Raw genomic sequence first — 14,189 nt, forward strand, 5'->3', positions numbered from 1 at the left:
CCCCCCAGGCCCAAGGAAGGCAGGTTCCGCTCGATGAGTCAGTCCCAGCGGCAGACCCGGGTGCAATGCTCTGGCGGAGAATGGCCGTTCCCACTCTGGCGACAGCTACTGCCGCAATCTCCAACACCGGTCCCCCAGTCCAATTAAGGCAGCCTCACCCCCAGGGGAGCAGATCAGAGGGTTCAAACGTACAGGCAGCCCAGGCGGGGGGCCGAGGCCCGTGATGCAGTGTGCAAGAGTATTTCCAGACTCCCACCGTCCGGTCCGAGGATGCACCCCTCGACAGGGAGCGCGGTGTGGAGGGAAGCGAGACCTGTGAGTCCGAAAAGGGAGGGCAGGAGGCGCCGTCTTACCGCCACCCGACGCAGTGGCCGAATCCCACCCCAACTCACCTCCCTTGAGGCTTCCACCAGCCGAGGGTCAAGGGAGACACCCCCAACACCGGGCCCCAGATGACCCGGCAGCGTCGGAAGCAGCAGTAGTCTTAAGGGACTCCCCGCAGCGCAGGGAAGCAGGCTCGGGCGGCCCAGTCGGTCGCAACCAGGGAGGTTACATATTGGTAAGGAAGGAAGCTAGTGGCCGGCCCTGATGGTGGGTGGAAGGAACCGGTCTCGGGCTGTAGGGAGGGCGGAAGCGTAAGGCGACAATGGAGGGAGGGGGGGTGCGAGGGCACCGAGTCACCCTTCCGCCCCGCCACCTGGCATAGTGGCCGATCCCCAACCCCCAGCCCCACTCACCAGGGACACCCACGACGTGATCAGCAGGCTTTTGGCCTCTCCTCCACAGCCGCCAGTGCCCACGGGGCCCGACTGGAGCCTCCAGCTAGACCTAGGGCCCGCCCTCCGCTACCCGCCCTGGTAGCCAAAATCAGTGCACCGCCGGGCCTCCTAGTCCCGCCCGTGGCAGGCAGGAGGGAGGCCGCTGAAAGAACAAGTCAGGGGGCCAGCAGCACAGGCCAAGCCGCGACCCACCGCCCCTTCACAGGCCAAAAGTCCTCCACAGGCCCGGAACAGGCCCTGGCGGACCTGGTATCAGGTTGCAAGTATCGGTGGACGCCGCCCTAAGGGCATTGGCAGCAGGCCAGCGCAAGTCTCAGCCGGCGACAGCGAGCCCCCACTGTTGGTGTTCCAAGTCCTGGCGGAGGGGGGGAGGGCGGCCCTCGAGGGGAACAAGGCGGGAAATCCGCTGCGAGGGCCGGACCAAGGCCCACTGCCCCCAGCAGTCCAGGACTCCCCAGCCCTCTAGGAGAAGGGATCAGTGTCCTTGGGTCTTTGCAATGACACACACATGGGGTAACCCCCTCTGGGCAGCAACTGGAATGCTAGTAGGGTCTGTAGTGGGGGCACACTACCCCTCAGCTCAGGCGCCGCTACGAGGGAGGGAATTTGAGCAGAACTCCCCGGTCATGCTCATGGGGCCCTCAGGGCAGGCAGATCTCATCCGCGGTCATGTCACGGCACAGTCCTCCCCCCGCACCGCTGCCCAACAAAGGCAGCCGAGCTCCCGCTCGCCCCAGGCTCCGCAACTCACCGCGGTCAGGCAGGCTGATCTGGGCAGATATGAGCTCCAGCGCCTATGGCGGCCTCTCCTCTCGGCTCCCAGCCGAGGCGGGTCAGGATCCCGCTGCAAGTGCCCGCCAGCTATCGCAGCTGTCCCGCCCGCCGGGCGAGCCCCGTCGGGGAAGAGTCAGCGGCGCCCGAGCTCCGCAGCGCCAGAGTGGGCTGCCAGCGGGGCCGCCATTTTGTATCCACAGCGGCCGGCCGGACAGGCAGAAACCGGCCAATGGAGGCACTAATCACGGGGCCCAAACACTCTGGAGCGTAGCAAGAGGTGCAAAGAGTCGCCTGCAGCAAGGCACGAAGGCAGATGGCAGCAGATGGTGGCGGATGTAAGGCGGATGACGGAGGGGGTCCGGAGCACTCTCAAGGTGCGACCGCCAACTTGACGCCTTAGGCCACGCCCCCATGAATTTGTAGTTTTTAAAATTCAATAAACTTGATTATCCAAAAAAAATAGAAACAGATTGATGGATTTTCTATCTTGTGAGGGATAGTGTACACTTTTGGAAAGGAATTTATAAATAGATAAAACATTAAGTGAATAGATAAAAAGCTAAAAGACATTTTGTAAATTGCTAGAACTATAGACACTCCCCTATAACATATGGAAAAGACTTTTCCTGGTGATCAGAAAAGGTTACAAAAATATTGAAAGACTGGTTGAAGGCTACCCAAAGTATATGTCTTCCTGGCCAGAAGAAAGGACATTTGATAATAAAATCTTAGAACACACTATCACATACCTTGAAAGTAAATATACAGGAATTAAGTTACAGAAGCGAGAATCCACTATAGCCTTGTGACGAGTCTTTTGTGAGAAACCTAAAAAACTCCTTAAATACCTATACATCTTGTACCTTGTCCGCTCTCCCACCCCCATATGACCCCACAAGTAACTCTCCCAAGGTACCCGGTATTAATACATTAGCGCAGTTACAGGATGCTGCAGTGGGATTTGAGAATCCCAAGATTGTAACCCGTCCCCTATCTCCGAAGGGACCTCCTAGTGTTGCCTTACAGACATAAAGGCCAAAACAAGCAATTACTCCCAAACAACAAACAAAGGATAGGAAACTCGCAGTTCTCAGGAAAATTGGAAGCACAGTTTACATTAAATTTAGATAAAGCCTCTCCCCAGAAGGCTAGAGACAAAGGGCAGGGTCCAGAAGATGACGATGATCGGTCACAGACCTCATCAGCAACGTCACACTTGTTACAAAAAAGAGACATAACAGGAAGGGTAGATCGGGCTGCTGGTATAGCCCGATGGCTAGTACCTTGAGAAAAAAGTGAAGATTTTTAAAAAGACTGAAGATGATTTGTCACCTTGTCAAAAGGAGAAAGAAAGTGTTATAATTACAACTGAGTACATTCAGAAATGGTTGTCACAAAGTGAAGATAGAAAAGATGAGAGAGATGCAGGGAGAGGAAAACATTGTGATAATGTATCCGAACGATTCCAGGGAAATTTAGTGAGGATGGCAGACAGAACAGAATCAGTACATAGGTATACATGAACAAAGCAAACCCAACGACGGACCAAGGTCAAGCACTTGGATTCCAACTATTTTCCTTCCTATTGGAGTACACTATGTCTGTGTACGTGGTGCAACAACTTCCAACATCCGTCGTTGTTAGATGCGGGACAGGACAAAACGTTTTTAACACAAAGGAAGGTGCACTCAAAAAGACAAAGTCCAAAATGGTATATATTCAAAAGAATTTTTCTTGGTCTTCTTATTTATTAAAGCGAATGCCAGCCAACGCGTTTCGTTCCTAAAACACAGGAACTTCTTCAGGGCTGAAATCAATACATAAAACAACATATATAAACACATACATATATATACACAATACATTTACATCACAACATATAAAAATAACTTAGAAGTCCACAATAACCACAAAACAATATTATATACAAAACCAACCTAAAATACAACATGTATATACATACATATTAAAGAGTTAAAAATTCTGTAAGTGTAAGCTTTTCCTGATTTATGTAATTCTGTCTCAAAATTTAAAAGGCAAGATTTGTGTATACCAACTATATATATCAAAAAAGAATAATAAGCGGAGAAAAAGAGACAGAAAAGAAAAAAGAAAAACAGAAACAAAGCCAGAAAAAAATAAAGAGAACTCAAAATAGCAGAGGCAAGTACTAACAGAAACAGGAAGCAAAAGCATTATTATAGATGTCCAAAAGTATATCAATCTAATAAGAGAACTATAACTCAATCCAGGCTAGAGAAACAGAGAAAGGGAAAAGAACAAAAACAAGGGGTTGGGCTCACCACAAAGTAGATAGCACGAGAGAAACCTTATTCCATATTCTTTGAATCCGGCAATAACCAAATCATAATGACGTATCACACATTTGGTGAATAATAGCACGTCTGAAATACAAATGTAAATATAAGCAGCCCCATAATATAGTGGGCACACCAGACAGCAAGTACATCTTGAATAAAGAAGTGTATATGCAGGACCTAAGTATATGCATAAAAATCTGAGGTCATCAGACAGGACACTCACCCGCAAGTTTAAAAGTGAACGCAAGATCTCATATTAAGATAAAATTGTGTATTGTAGACAATATTCACTCAAAGTGGAAAGGAATCCATTGTTAGATCAATAATTCTGGAAAGGGAAAAACAAAAAAAGGGGGGGGAGGTGTTTAATCCCACCACGAAATATACAATATAATACATATAACATTCAAAAATTAAAGCGCATATTAATCGCTTCAAAGTTAAATATGCATATTAACACATATATGCACCCAAGATAAATTGTTGATAAGAAACTAAAATCATAAAATGAAACACCAAATTCATGAATTCAGAAAGTGGCCATAAGTGCGCATTAAGACATATATATCCATCTAAGTGGCCTTCCAGAGAGCAGCTTTGCAAATAATCAGCAAATACCAATAAAGTATGTGGGCGAAGTTTTGAGTATTACATGTTATGAGGCTATGTCCAGTTATCACACCCACGTGTGGTCCTCGTAAAGAAAAGGCCTTAACCATATCCCAAAAAGGAGCCATACGGGGGGTCCATGTGTAACGGGAGCACTCGTGAAAATATATTTACAAACTCCAATGTAAGGAGAAGCCATTACGTGAAGGGAATACATGAAAACATTCCCCATAACCCAATGGTTCAAATGCAATGACATTGACCTAATATCTAAGTTATCGTGTAGCGCAATTTTCCTAAAGGGCACACACAAAGCACATATTGCACACAAGAATAATGGAAACCGCTGTCCGCCCATTGCTACGAGTTAGGGCGGAACAGCGTAAGTCTTTGCGAATAAATACGCCAAATACAAGAACCAATCAATCATTTACAAGTCAAACGAGCGTGTGCTTGAACGGTGTAAGTCTTTGCAAATAAATAAACCAAATACAAGAACCAATTAATCATTTACAAGTCGAACGAGCGTATGATTGAACAGCCCACCCTACGTTAACACAGTGCGGACCCGTGGGTGTATGCAAATCAAACGCCAAATGCGAGAACCAGCTTATCAAGAACAGATCAAAATCCGCATAACACAAGCGCCCACCCTACATAACAACAAAGCGGACCCATATGAGCGGACTCACCTAATTATTCAGAAAAATACCGACGGCATGATAACCGACAAGACAGTAATACAACAAACAGACCCACATCTTGAGGTCGGTTTAAATAAACCGGCCAAACGTTGCCGTGCGTGCTCCAGCAGTGTAGAAATAGAAAAAGGTTAACAGACAAGGTAAATGGCGCCGCCATCTTGGAATGTACGTATTTGGTCAGAAATCTATGGCAATCTAACATAACCCCTTATAATGGTGACACATCAATGTCCTGTAAGGGAAATAACCAACCTAATACTCAAAGATTCTAATAATACTTATAGAGGAAGTGCATTGCAATTAAAGTAGCGCAATATTTGTACAAAACTCGTCAGAAAATATGTGTCAAAGCAGACCATGCGGCCATCTTAGAATGGTATTACCATAAAACAAGGGAATATCCATAGACACAAATAAGAACCAAGGAAACAGTTAAGAAGGACCATATATGAAAATAAGAAATAAAGAAGAAATTTTTTATGAAAAAATGACAAGATAAAGATAGAAAACAAAAGGGGAGGCAGAAAAATAGGGCATAGAAAAGGACAAAAACACAACCATAATTCATGTATCAGTATGTATGCTACACATTAGTCTAAAATGTATAGACATGAAGTCATGTACAGTATGCATCAGAAATAATAACAAAATTTTACACCGCACACAGGGCCTTATTAGTTCCGTACAGAAAATATTATTTGAATATAAAGCAACCAAGTTGCTTCATAACCAGTTAGTGGAACAACACTAGCCTAAAAAGTAATGCAATTCCTTATCAGTATTGTGACCTGCGTCAGTCGCCCTGAGTCTGCATATCCACTTTGCTTCCTTTTGTCTGACTAGTAGTTCCCTATTGCCCCCTCTGTTGTTAATAGGGACATGGTCTATTCCATGAAACTAGAATGTATCATTGTTTGCATGTGCAAGTCTGTAATGTTCACTCAAGGGCTATCTCCGATCTTTATTTACAATAGCCCTACGGTGCTCCTGTATTCGGATTTTTAAGGGGCGGATTGTACTCCCTACGTAAATGATGTCACAATTACAGCCTATTACATAGATAACATGAGTGGTATTGCAATTGATAAAATGCATTATATCATACTTGACACCAGTATTGTAGCAAAAGTTGAAAGTTTTGTTTTTCCCATGCGGACACATATTACACGTTCCACAGGTGAAAAAACCTTTGGGTTTAATTGGCAACCACGTTTCCTTTGGGGTAGTAACATAGCTGGGACATAGGAAATTCCGCAGCGATCTGCCTCTTCTATATGTTACAGACGGAACATTAGTAAGGCAACTCTTTAGAGATGGTACTTCTCCAAGTATACTCCAGTTTTTCTTTAGAATATTGAAGACCTTAGAACTGTTTGCATTATACTGTGTGATAAACCTAACTGGATTTGCATTAGGCGTATCCCTTTTGTAAGATGGTTGCAAAGTGTCTTCTCTAGTGCGACATTTTACTTTCTCGATGGCTTTGTCTACTACTTCTCTAGTATATCCCCTCTGCAAGAATCTAGTTCTAGATTCCGAGATATTGTTAAGGTAAGTGTCATCCTCGCTACAGTTCCTACGTATTCTTATCATTTCCCCGTAGGGGATGTTATTAATAACGGACCGAGCATGGGCACTATCACCATGAAGGATCCCGTTGCAGGCTGTATCTTTTCTGTGAAGGGTACTGTGTATTTTCCCATCCTTCACAAAAAATTTAATGTCCAAGAAGTTGATACTGTCTTTTCCAAATTGCATTGTAAATTTTACATTGTATTTATTATTATTCAGATATGTGAAGTAATCATTCAATTCATCCACAGAGCCCGACCAGAGACAGATAACATCGTGGATGTACCTCCCCCAGAAAACAATATGGTCAGTCCAGGGGGAGGCACCTCTGCCCCAGGCATGCTCCCTCTCGAACCACCCCATAAAGCGGCAGGCGTATGAGGGAGCAAACCTGGAGCCCATCGCAGTACCAAGAATTTGCTGGAACCAGCATCTGTCAAAGAGGAAAAAATTATTGCAGAGAATAATATCAATCATTTCCATGATCATCTCGTTGTAAGAGAACTGATCAGCATTCTCTTTATCCAAGAAGGACTGGATTGCCAAAAGCCCAAGATCCTTGCGAATGCAAGTATATAGACTTTCTACATCGAAAGTTACAAAAAGTAATTCTTCCGACCATTCAAAATCCTTAAATTTTATCAGTATGTCCTTACTGTCCCTGATGTATGACGGGAGGTTTACAACATATTTTTGCAATCTCAGGTCCACAAATTCAGATAACCTCTCAGTGGGTGAACCTACCCCCGAGATAATGGGACGGCCAGGTGGAAAGGCATTAGGTTTGTGTATTTTTGGAAGGATGTATATGCAGGGAAAGTTAGGGAAATCCTTTCTGAGGTATCGGAATTCATCTTCTGTCAGTAGCATAACATCCTTCCATTCATTCAATTTGATGTTAATCATGGTGCTCAGCTTTTCAATCGGGTTACCCACAATTCTCTTGTAACAGGAATCGTTGTTAACCTGGCGGTAGATCTCATTCATGTAGTCATCATGGTTCATAATCACAACATTACCGCCCTTATCGGCCTCCCTAATCACAATACTTTTATCCTGTTTTAAGCGATTGAGGGCTTTTCTCTCTTGTGCGGTAATGTTGTGATTATTCCAGGGTGTAAATTTTTTGCTAGTCTCCATCCTGTACAGATCCTCACTTACTTTCTCATAAAAGACATCTATGTTGCGGTGATAGTTCATGACTGGTGTAAATTTGGATTTAGATTTCAAACCACTATCTAATGTGTAGTTCTGTGGTATATCCAAGTCATTGATTAAAGAGAGCATGTCACATTCCTCATTATCATCAAGAGTCATAAGGCAATGGATGTCCCTTATATCCGCGACCGTATGGGTCATGGGTCTTGCAGTAACAGAAAGTTCAGGATTATGCGGAAAGATTTGAGAGAAATGATCTTTTAATTTGAGGATCCTAACAAACTTAAATAGATCTATATGTACATTGGCAATATCCCCACTCTGGGTTGGACAAAAATTCAAGCCCCTCCGTAACACCGCCACTTCATCCTTGTCAAAGGTTTTATTGGACAAATTAACAATTTCCAAGTTTTTTTCAACAGACTGTACAACATTACATGAAAAGTTTTGCACATGAGTATCATTTATTTCTTGACCTGTCCCACCATATTCCCTTTTCCCTTTGTACCTGCCTTTGCCCCTCCGACCTCCCCGCCGGGTTTTGGCATTTCTCTCTTTTGTTGTAGTCTGCTGCTTATTCGCAATTTTGCCATTTCCTTTTGAAAAGAGGAAGTTGCCTCTCCTAAAGGGACCTCACGGGATAAGTCTGATGTAGTGCTCTCTATGGAGGAAGAGGAGACGCCACTGACGGAATGGGTGTCATCACTTTCCTCCCTACTTTCCCTTATTCTCTTTTTGTCTTCTGAACCTAGTATATTGTCAAACTTTTTTGCAAATGTATACACTCGCCCATCTTTATAGTCTCGATCATCTCTCTTTATTTTTTTCAATTTCTTTTCTTTTAGGTAGAGTTGATGGTCCTCCATAACCTTTTTCAAAATGGCAAACTTTTTTTCAATTAAATCCTTCTGTTCGATTTCATTAATCTCCCTTTCTAAACTTTCTATCTCGACTGAAGTTTCTCACCTTTCTCCTTAGCGTGTTTGATTAATATCTGCATCATAGTGACCGATGCACTTTCAAGAATACCCTCCCAATCTTTTAAAAGCTCACTGCTGAGATCCTCAAAGGTCGGGAAGATTAGTATTCTAAGACCTCTTGGGACTTTTTTGTTTTCTAGGTATTGTTGGAGCGTGACCCCGTCCCACCAACGGGATAATTCCTGCTTTCTTAGACGCTCCAATCTCAGAAACAGTGTTTTAAGGCTAGTACTGGTGGGACCATTTGGTTGTGATGTAGATTTCGTATTGTCAGTACCAAATAGGTTAAGGGCCATTTCCTCCCTCCCATCCTGAAATTTCTGCATTGTAATAATTAAATTTAAGGAAAGGAACCAGTGCAAAACAGTCCAAAAAGACCATACATGAACAAAGCAAACCCAACGACGGACCAAGGTCAAGCACTTGGATTCCAACTATTTTCCTTCCTATTGGAGTACACTATGTCTGTGTACGTGGTGCAACAACTTCCAACATCCGTCGTTGTTAGATGCGGGACAGGACAAAACGTTTTTAACACAAAGGAAGGTGCACTCAAAAAGACAAAGTCCAAAATGGTATATATTCAAAATAATTTTTCTTGGTCTTCTTATTTATTAAAGCGAATGCCAGCCAACGCGTTTCGTTCCTAAAACACAGGAACTTCTTCAGGGCTGAAATCAATACATAAAACAACATATATAAACACATACATATATATACACAATACATTTACATCACAACATATAAAAATAACTTAGAAGTCCACAATAACCACAAAACAATATTATATACAAAACCAACCTAAAATACAACATGTATATACATACATATTAAAGAGTTAAAAATTCTGTAAGTGTAAGCTTTTCCTGATTTATGTAATTCTGTCTCAAAATTTAAAAGGCAAGATTTGTGTATACCAACTATACATATCAAAAAAGAATAATAAGCGGAGAAAAAGAGACAGAAAAGAAAAAAGAAAAACAGAAACAAAGCCAGAAATAAATAGAGAACTCAAAATAGCAGAGGCAAGTACTAACAGAAACAGGAAGCAAAAGCATTATTATAGATGTCCAAAAGTATATCAATCTAATAAGAGAACTATAACTCAATCCAGGCTAGAGAAACAGAGAAAGGGAAAAGAACAAAAACAAGGGGTTGGGCTCACCACAAAGTAGATAGCACGAGATAAACCTTATTCCATATTCTTTGAATCCGGCAATAACCAAATCATAATGACGTATCACACATTTGGTGAATAATAGCACGTCTGAAATACAAATGTAAATATAAGCAGCCCCATAATATAGTGGGCACACCAGACAGCAAGTACATCTTGAATAAAGAAGTGTATATGCATGACCTAAGTATAGGCATAAAAATCTGAGGTCATCAGACAGGACACTCACCCGCAAGTTTAAAAGTGAACGCAAGATCTCATATTAAGATAAAATCGTGTATTGTAGACAATATTCACTCAAAGTGGAAAGGAATCCATTGTTAGATCAATAATTCTGGAAAGGGAAAAACAAAAAAAGGGGGGGGAGGTGTTTAATCCCACCACGAAATATACAATATAATACATATAACATTCAAAAATTAAAGCGCATATTAATCGCTTCAAAGTTAAATATGCATATTAACACATATATGCACCCAAGATAAATTGTTGATAAGAAACTAAAATCATAAAATGAAACACCAAATTCATGAATTCAGAAAGTGGCCATAAGTGCGCATTAAGACATATATATCCATCTAAGTGGCCTTCCAGAGAGCAGCTTTGCAAATAATCAGCAAATACCAATAAAGTATGTGGGCGAAGTTTTGAGTATTACATGTTATGAGGCCATGCCCAGTTATCACACCCACGTGTGGTCCTCGTAAAGAAAAGGCCTTAACCATATCCCAAAAAGGAGCCATACGGGGGGTCCATGTGTAACGGGAGCACTCGTGAAAATATATTTACAAACTCCGATGTAAGGAGAAGCCATTACGTGAAGGGAATACATGAAAACATTCCCCATAACCCAATGGTTCAAATGCAATGACATTGACCTAATATCTAAGTTATCGTGTAGCGCAATTTCCCTAAAGGGCACACACAAAGCACATATTGCACACAAGAATAATGGAAACCGCTGTCCGCCCATTGCTACGAGTTAGGGCGGAACAGCGTAAGTCTTTGCGAATAAATACGCCAAATACAAGAACCAATCAATCATTTACAAGTCAAACGAGCGTGTGCTTGAACGGTGTAAGTCTTTGCAAATAAATAAACCAAATACAAGAACCAATTAATCATTTACAAGTCGAACGAGCGTATGATTGAACAGCCCACCCTACGTTAACACAGTGCGGACCCGTGGGTGTATGCAAATCAAACGCCAAATGTGAGAACCAGCTTATCAAGAACAGATCAAAATCCGCATAACACAAGCGCCCACCCTACATAACAACAAAGCGGACCCATATGAGCGGACTCACCTAATTATTCAGAAAAATACCGACGGCATGATAACCGACAAGACAGCAATACAACAAACAGATGATTACAGATGTAGCCAAGGTTGCACTGTATAACAAGGGTGGGGCCGACATTCAGCAACAATACATTGTACAAGGCGTCAATAAGAATGTTTACAGTGAGGCAAAGTAACACAATCTGGGTACAATATCAGCATGACACAGTACCATAATTCAGTGTCCCCCGTAGTGGGAGAAATGGCCCCATCATTGAATCATTCAGTTCCTTCATCTTCCCAAACACTTCCCTCCTGCCCCAATTAAACAGACGTTAGTCTTGATTTTCATTGCTATCTAGCTGTGTTGTTTGGTATTGTGCAAACAGACCCCAGAAACTTTTTGGCCGACTGCAGGGGGGTAACAGTTCGTTATAGACTTCCGATTGGGTATTACAATACAACATATCTTTTTCCCACTCTACAACCGTTGGGACAGGGCCCCGCATCCAGCGCATCGCCAGCCTGCGTTTCGCTAGAAGAAGACCCATAGCAACCATAACATAACATAAACATAATTTACCAATTTACGAATGGTCTTCCGAAGTGGTTTCGTGTAGCCCAGTTGTGCCATTAGGAGGTCAGGAGTGAGAGGCAGCCCCACAATATCAGTTAGTGCCTGAAAAATGTTTCTCCAATAACCTTCCACATAGAGTCATTGCCAAGCAAGATGGAAAAAAACAGCCCCTGGCATATCGCATCTCTCAAAGCAATCAGTGTCTCGCAATCCATACCTACATAGACGTTGTGGATTGTAATGGACTCTGTGTAAGAATTTAAAATGGGCCAACCTGTGGCGGCCATTCAGGGAGACTTTGCGGGTGGTCTCACAGCAGTAAGACCAAATAGCATCTGTGATTGGGACCCCAATGTCCGCCTGCCACTCCAGCCGCGTCTTAGCGAATGGAGTGATCTTAAAAGGTTGTGTCGAGGCGTAGAGGCGCAAGACTAATTTCACAGGTGATTTTGAGCGTAATAGTATAGATAGGGCTGGAATCTCCAATGGCTCCACGAGTTTGTCCCCCAGCACCACGGCAGAGCATGGCGAGTCCTGAAGAAAGAAAATTGCATTAGTGCCGATGGCACCGTTACCCCAGCAATTGCCTCCTCCCATGAACACACCCTTCCGTCTGTTAACAGATCACCCATATCATGTACATTGAGACTGTTCAGCGAGCGGATAGCCCCTCGCTCGCAGCTAGGAGTGAACCACTGACACCACTCCACCTTCATAAGCGGCGAGTATAGTTGGGCGCCATCATGCATACGGAGCAATGCGTGCCAAGCATGAACCACAGAGTTGACCGAGTCCAGTACTCCGCAACGTCTTATTGGTGGCTTAGTTAAAAACCGTGGCAAAGGGTCCGGGTCAGCAGCCACCTTCTCAATCTGGAGGTGTGGCAGGTCATGCGGGCCGTGGACCTAGCAGTGGGCATGAGAAGCCTGCGCCACTCTGTAATAGAGTTCGAGATCTGGCGCACCCACCCCCCCGCATTGTAGGGTAAAGTGAGGATATTGAACGCTATACGCGGAGTTTTGCTAGCCCAAGCCAGCTTATTCATTAAAGTTCGCAGCTCTCTGACGATCTTCTGGGGCACCTCTATGGATATGTTAGCAAAGAGAAAGAAAAAGCGGGGGAGCACCACCATCTTCATCAGGGATACCCTCCCCACCAGCGAAAGCGGGAGCCTGATCCATCTGTCTATATCATCACTTAACTTGGCGATAGCTCTTCCATAGTTCACTCTGATCACTTGTTCCGCATTGGAATGAACTTGGATGCCCAGATAGTGGACCGGGTCAGAATTCCACTGAAGAGGGAAGTCAAGAGACGTTGCCACAGTAGACGGAGTAAGCGGAACAACTATGGATTTATCCCAATTAATCATGAGGCCCGAGAGGTCACCAAACCGCAGCACCTCGCGAATTATCGGATCGAGGTGGACGTCCGGGCCTCGGACATACAAAAGCATGTCGTCAGCTTAGGCCGAAACAATTAAATTGTATTTGGGGAAGCGAAGCCCTATGTGCCTGTGGTATTCACAGCGCGCCCTCGGCAGAGGCTCAGCGGCCACTGCATACAATAGGGGGGATAAGGGACATCCCTGTTAAGCACCCCGCAATATGTGAATAGGGGCAGAGACCGTGTCTCTGGTGCGTACCCGCGCCAGTGGTGAATTGTAAAGTACCGACACCAATTGGAGAAATACTTCTCCCACCCCCATGCGACGCAACACTGCAAGCATAAACTTCCATTCCATGGAATTGAAGGCCTTTTCCGTGTCTAAAAAGACTGCGTCTGCCTTTAACTCTAGCCGCACATGCTGCAGGGCACCGAACACAGTTCGGAGATTAGAGGAAAATGTGCGACCCGGTATAAATCCAGTCTGCTCCGAACCGTTCAAGAAGGGCAACAATGGAGAGAGACGATTAGACAGTATTTTTGCAAATATTTTTGTATCCACGTTGAGCAACGAAAGTGGCCGATACGAGGAGCATTTCTGGGGATCTTTATCAGGTTTCAGTAACATAATGATCAGGGCCTCATGCATAGTAGGCGGCATAACCCCAGCAATCCCCATTTCCTGAAACAGGGTGCTTGAGTGTGGAACCAAAATATTACTAAAAGATATGTAAAAGGACACTGTCAGTCCATCAATCCCCGGGGCGCTGCCCTCCCACATAGAACTCAAAGCCAATTGTATCTCCCGAACCTCAAGGGGGTGCATTAGGAACTCCCGGTGCCACTCCGACAACCACGGGAACTTGATGT

At 44.1% G+C, this 14,189-nt stretch overlaps 1 long non-coding RNA gene across 1 annotated transcript in view; it reads right to left on the reverse strand.

Annotated features, from left to right (window-relative positions):
* Positions 1-8,282: 8,282 nt before the first annotated feature.
* The window catches only part of LOC146833544 (uncharacterized), a 31,041-nt gene continuing 25,134 nt past the window's right edge, over positions 8,283-14,189 (reverse strand). Inside the window, exons 2-4 of the long non-coding RNA XR_014960595.1 lie at positions 10,304-10,408; positions 10,063-10,164; positions 8,283-9,568 (exon numbers count right to left, since the gene is read on the reverse strand). This is a non-coding gene — a long non-coding RNA (uncharacterized LOC146833544). The remainder of the gene's footprint in view (positions 9,569-10,062; positions 10,165-10,303; positions 10,409-14,189) is intronic.

This window comes from Triturus cristatus, chromosome 4_2, assembly GCF_964204655.1.
Source record: "Triturus cristatus chromosome 4_2, aTriCri1.1, whole genome shotgun sequence".
Lineage (NCBI taxonomy): Eukaryota > Metazoa > Chordata > Amphibia > Caudata > Salamandridae > Triturus > Triturus cristatus.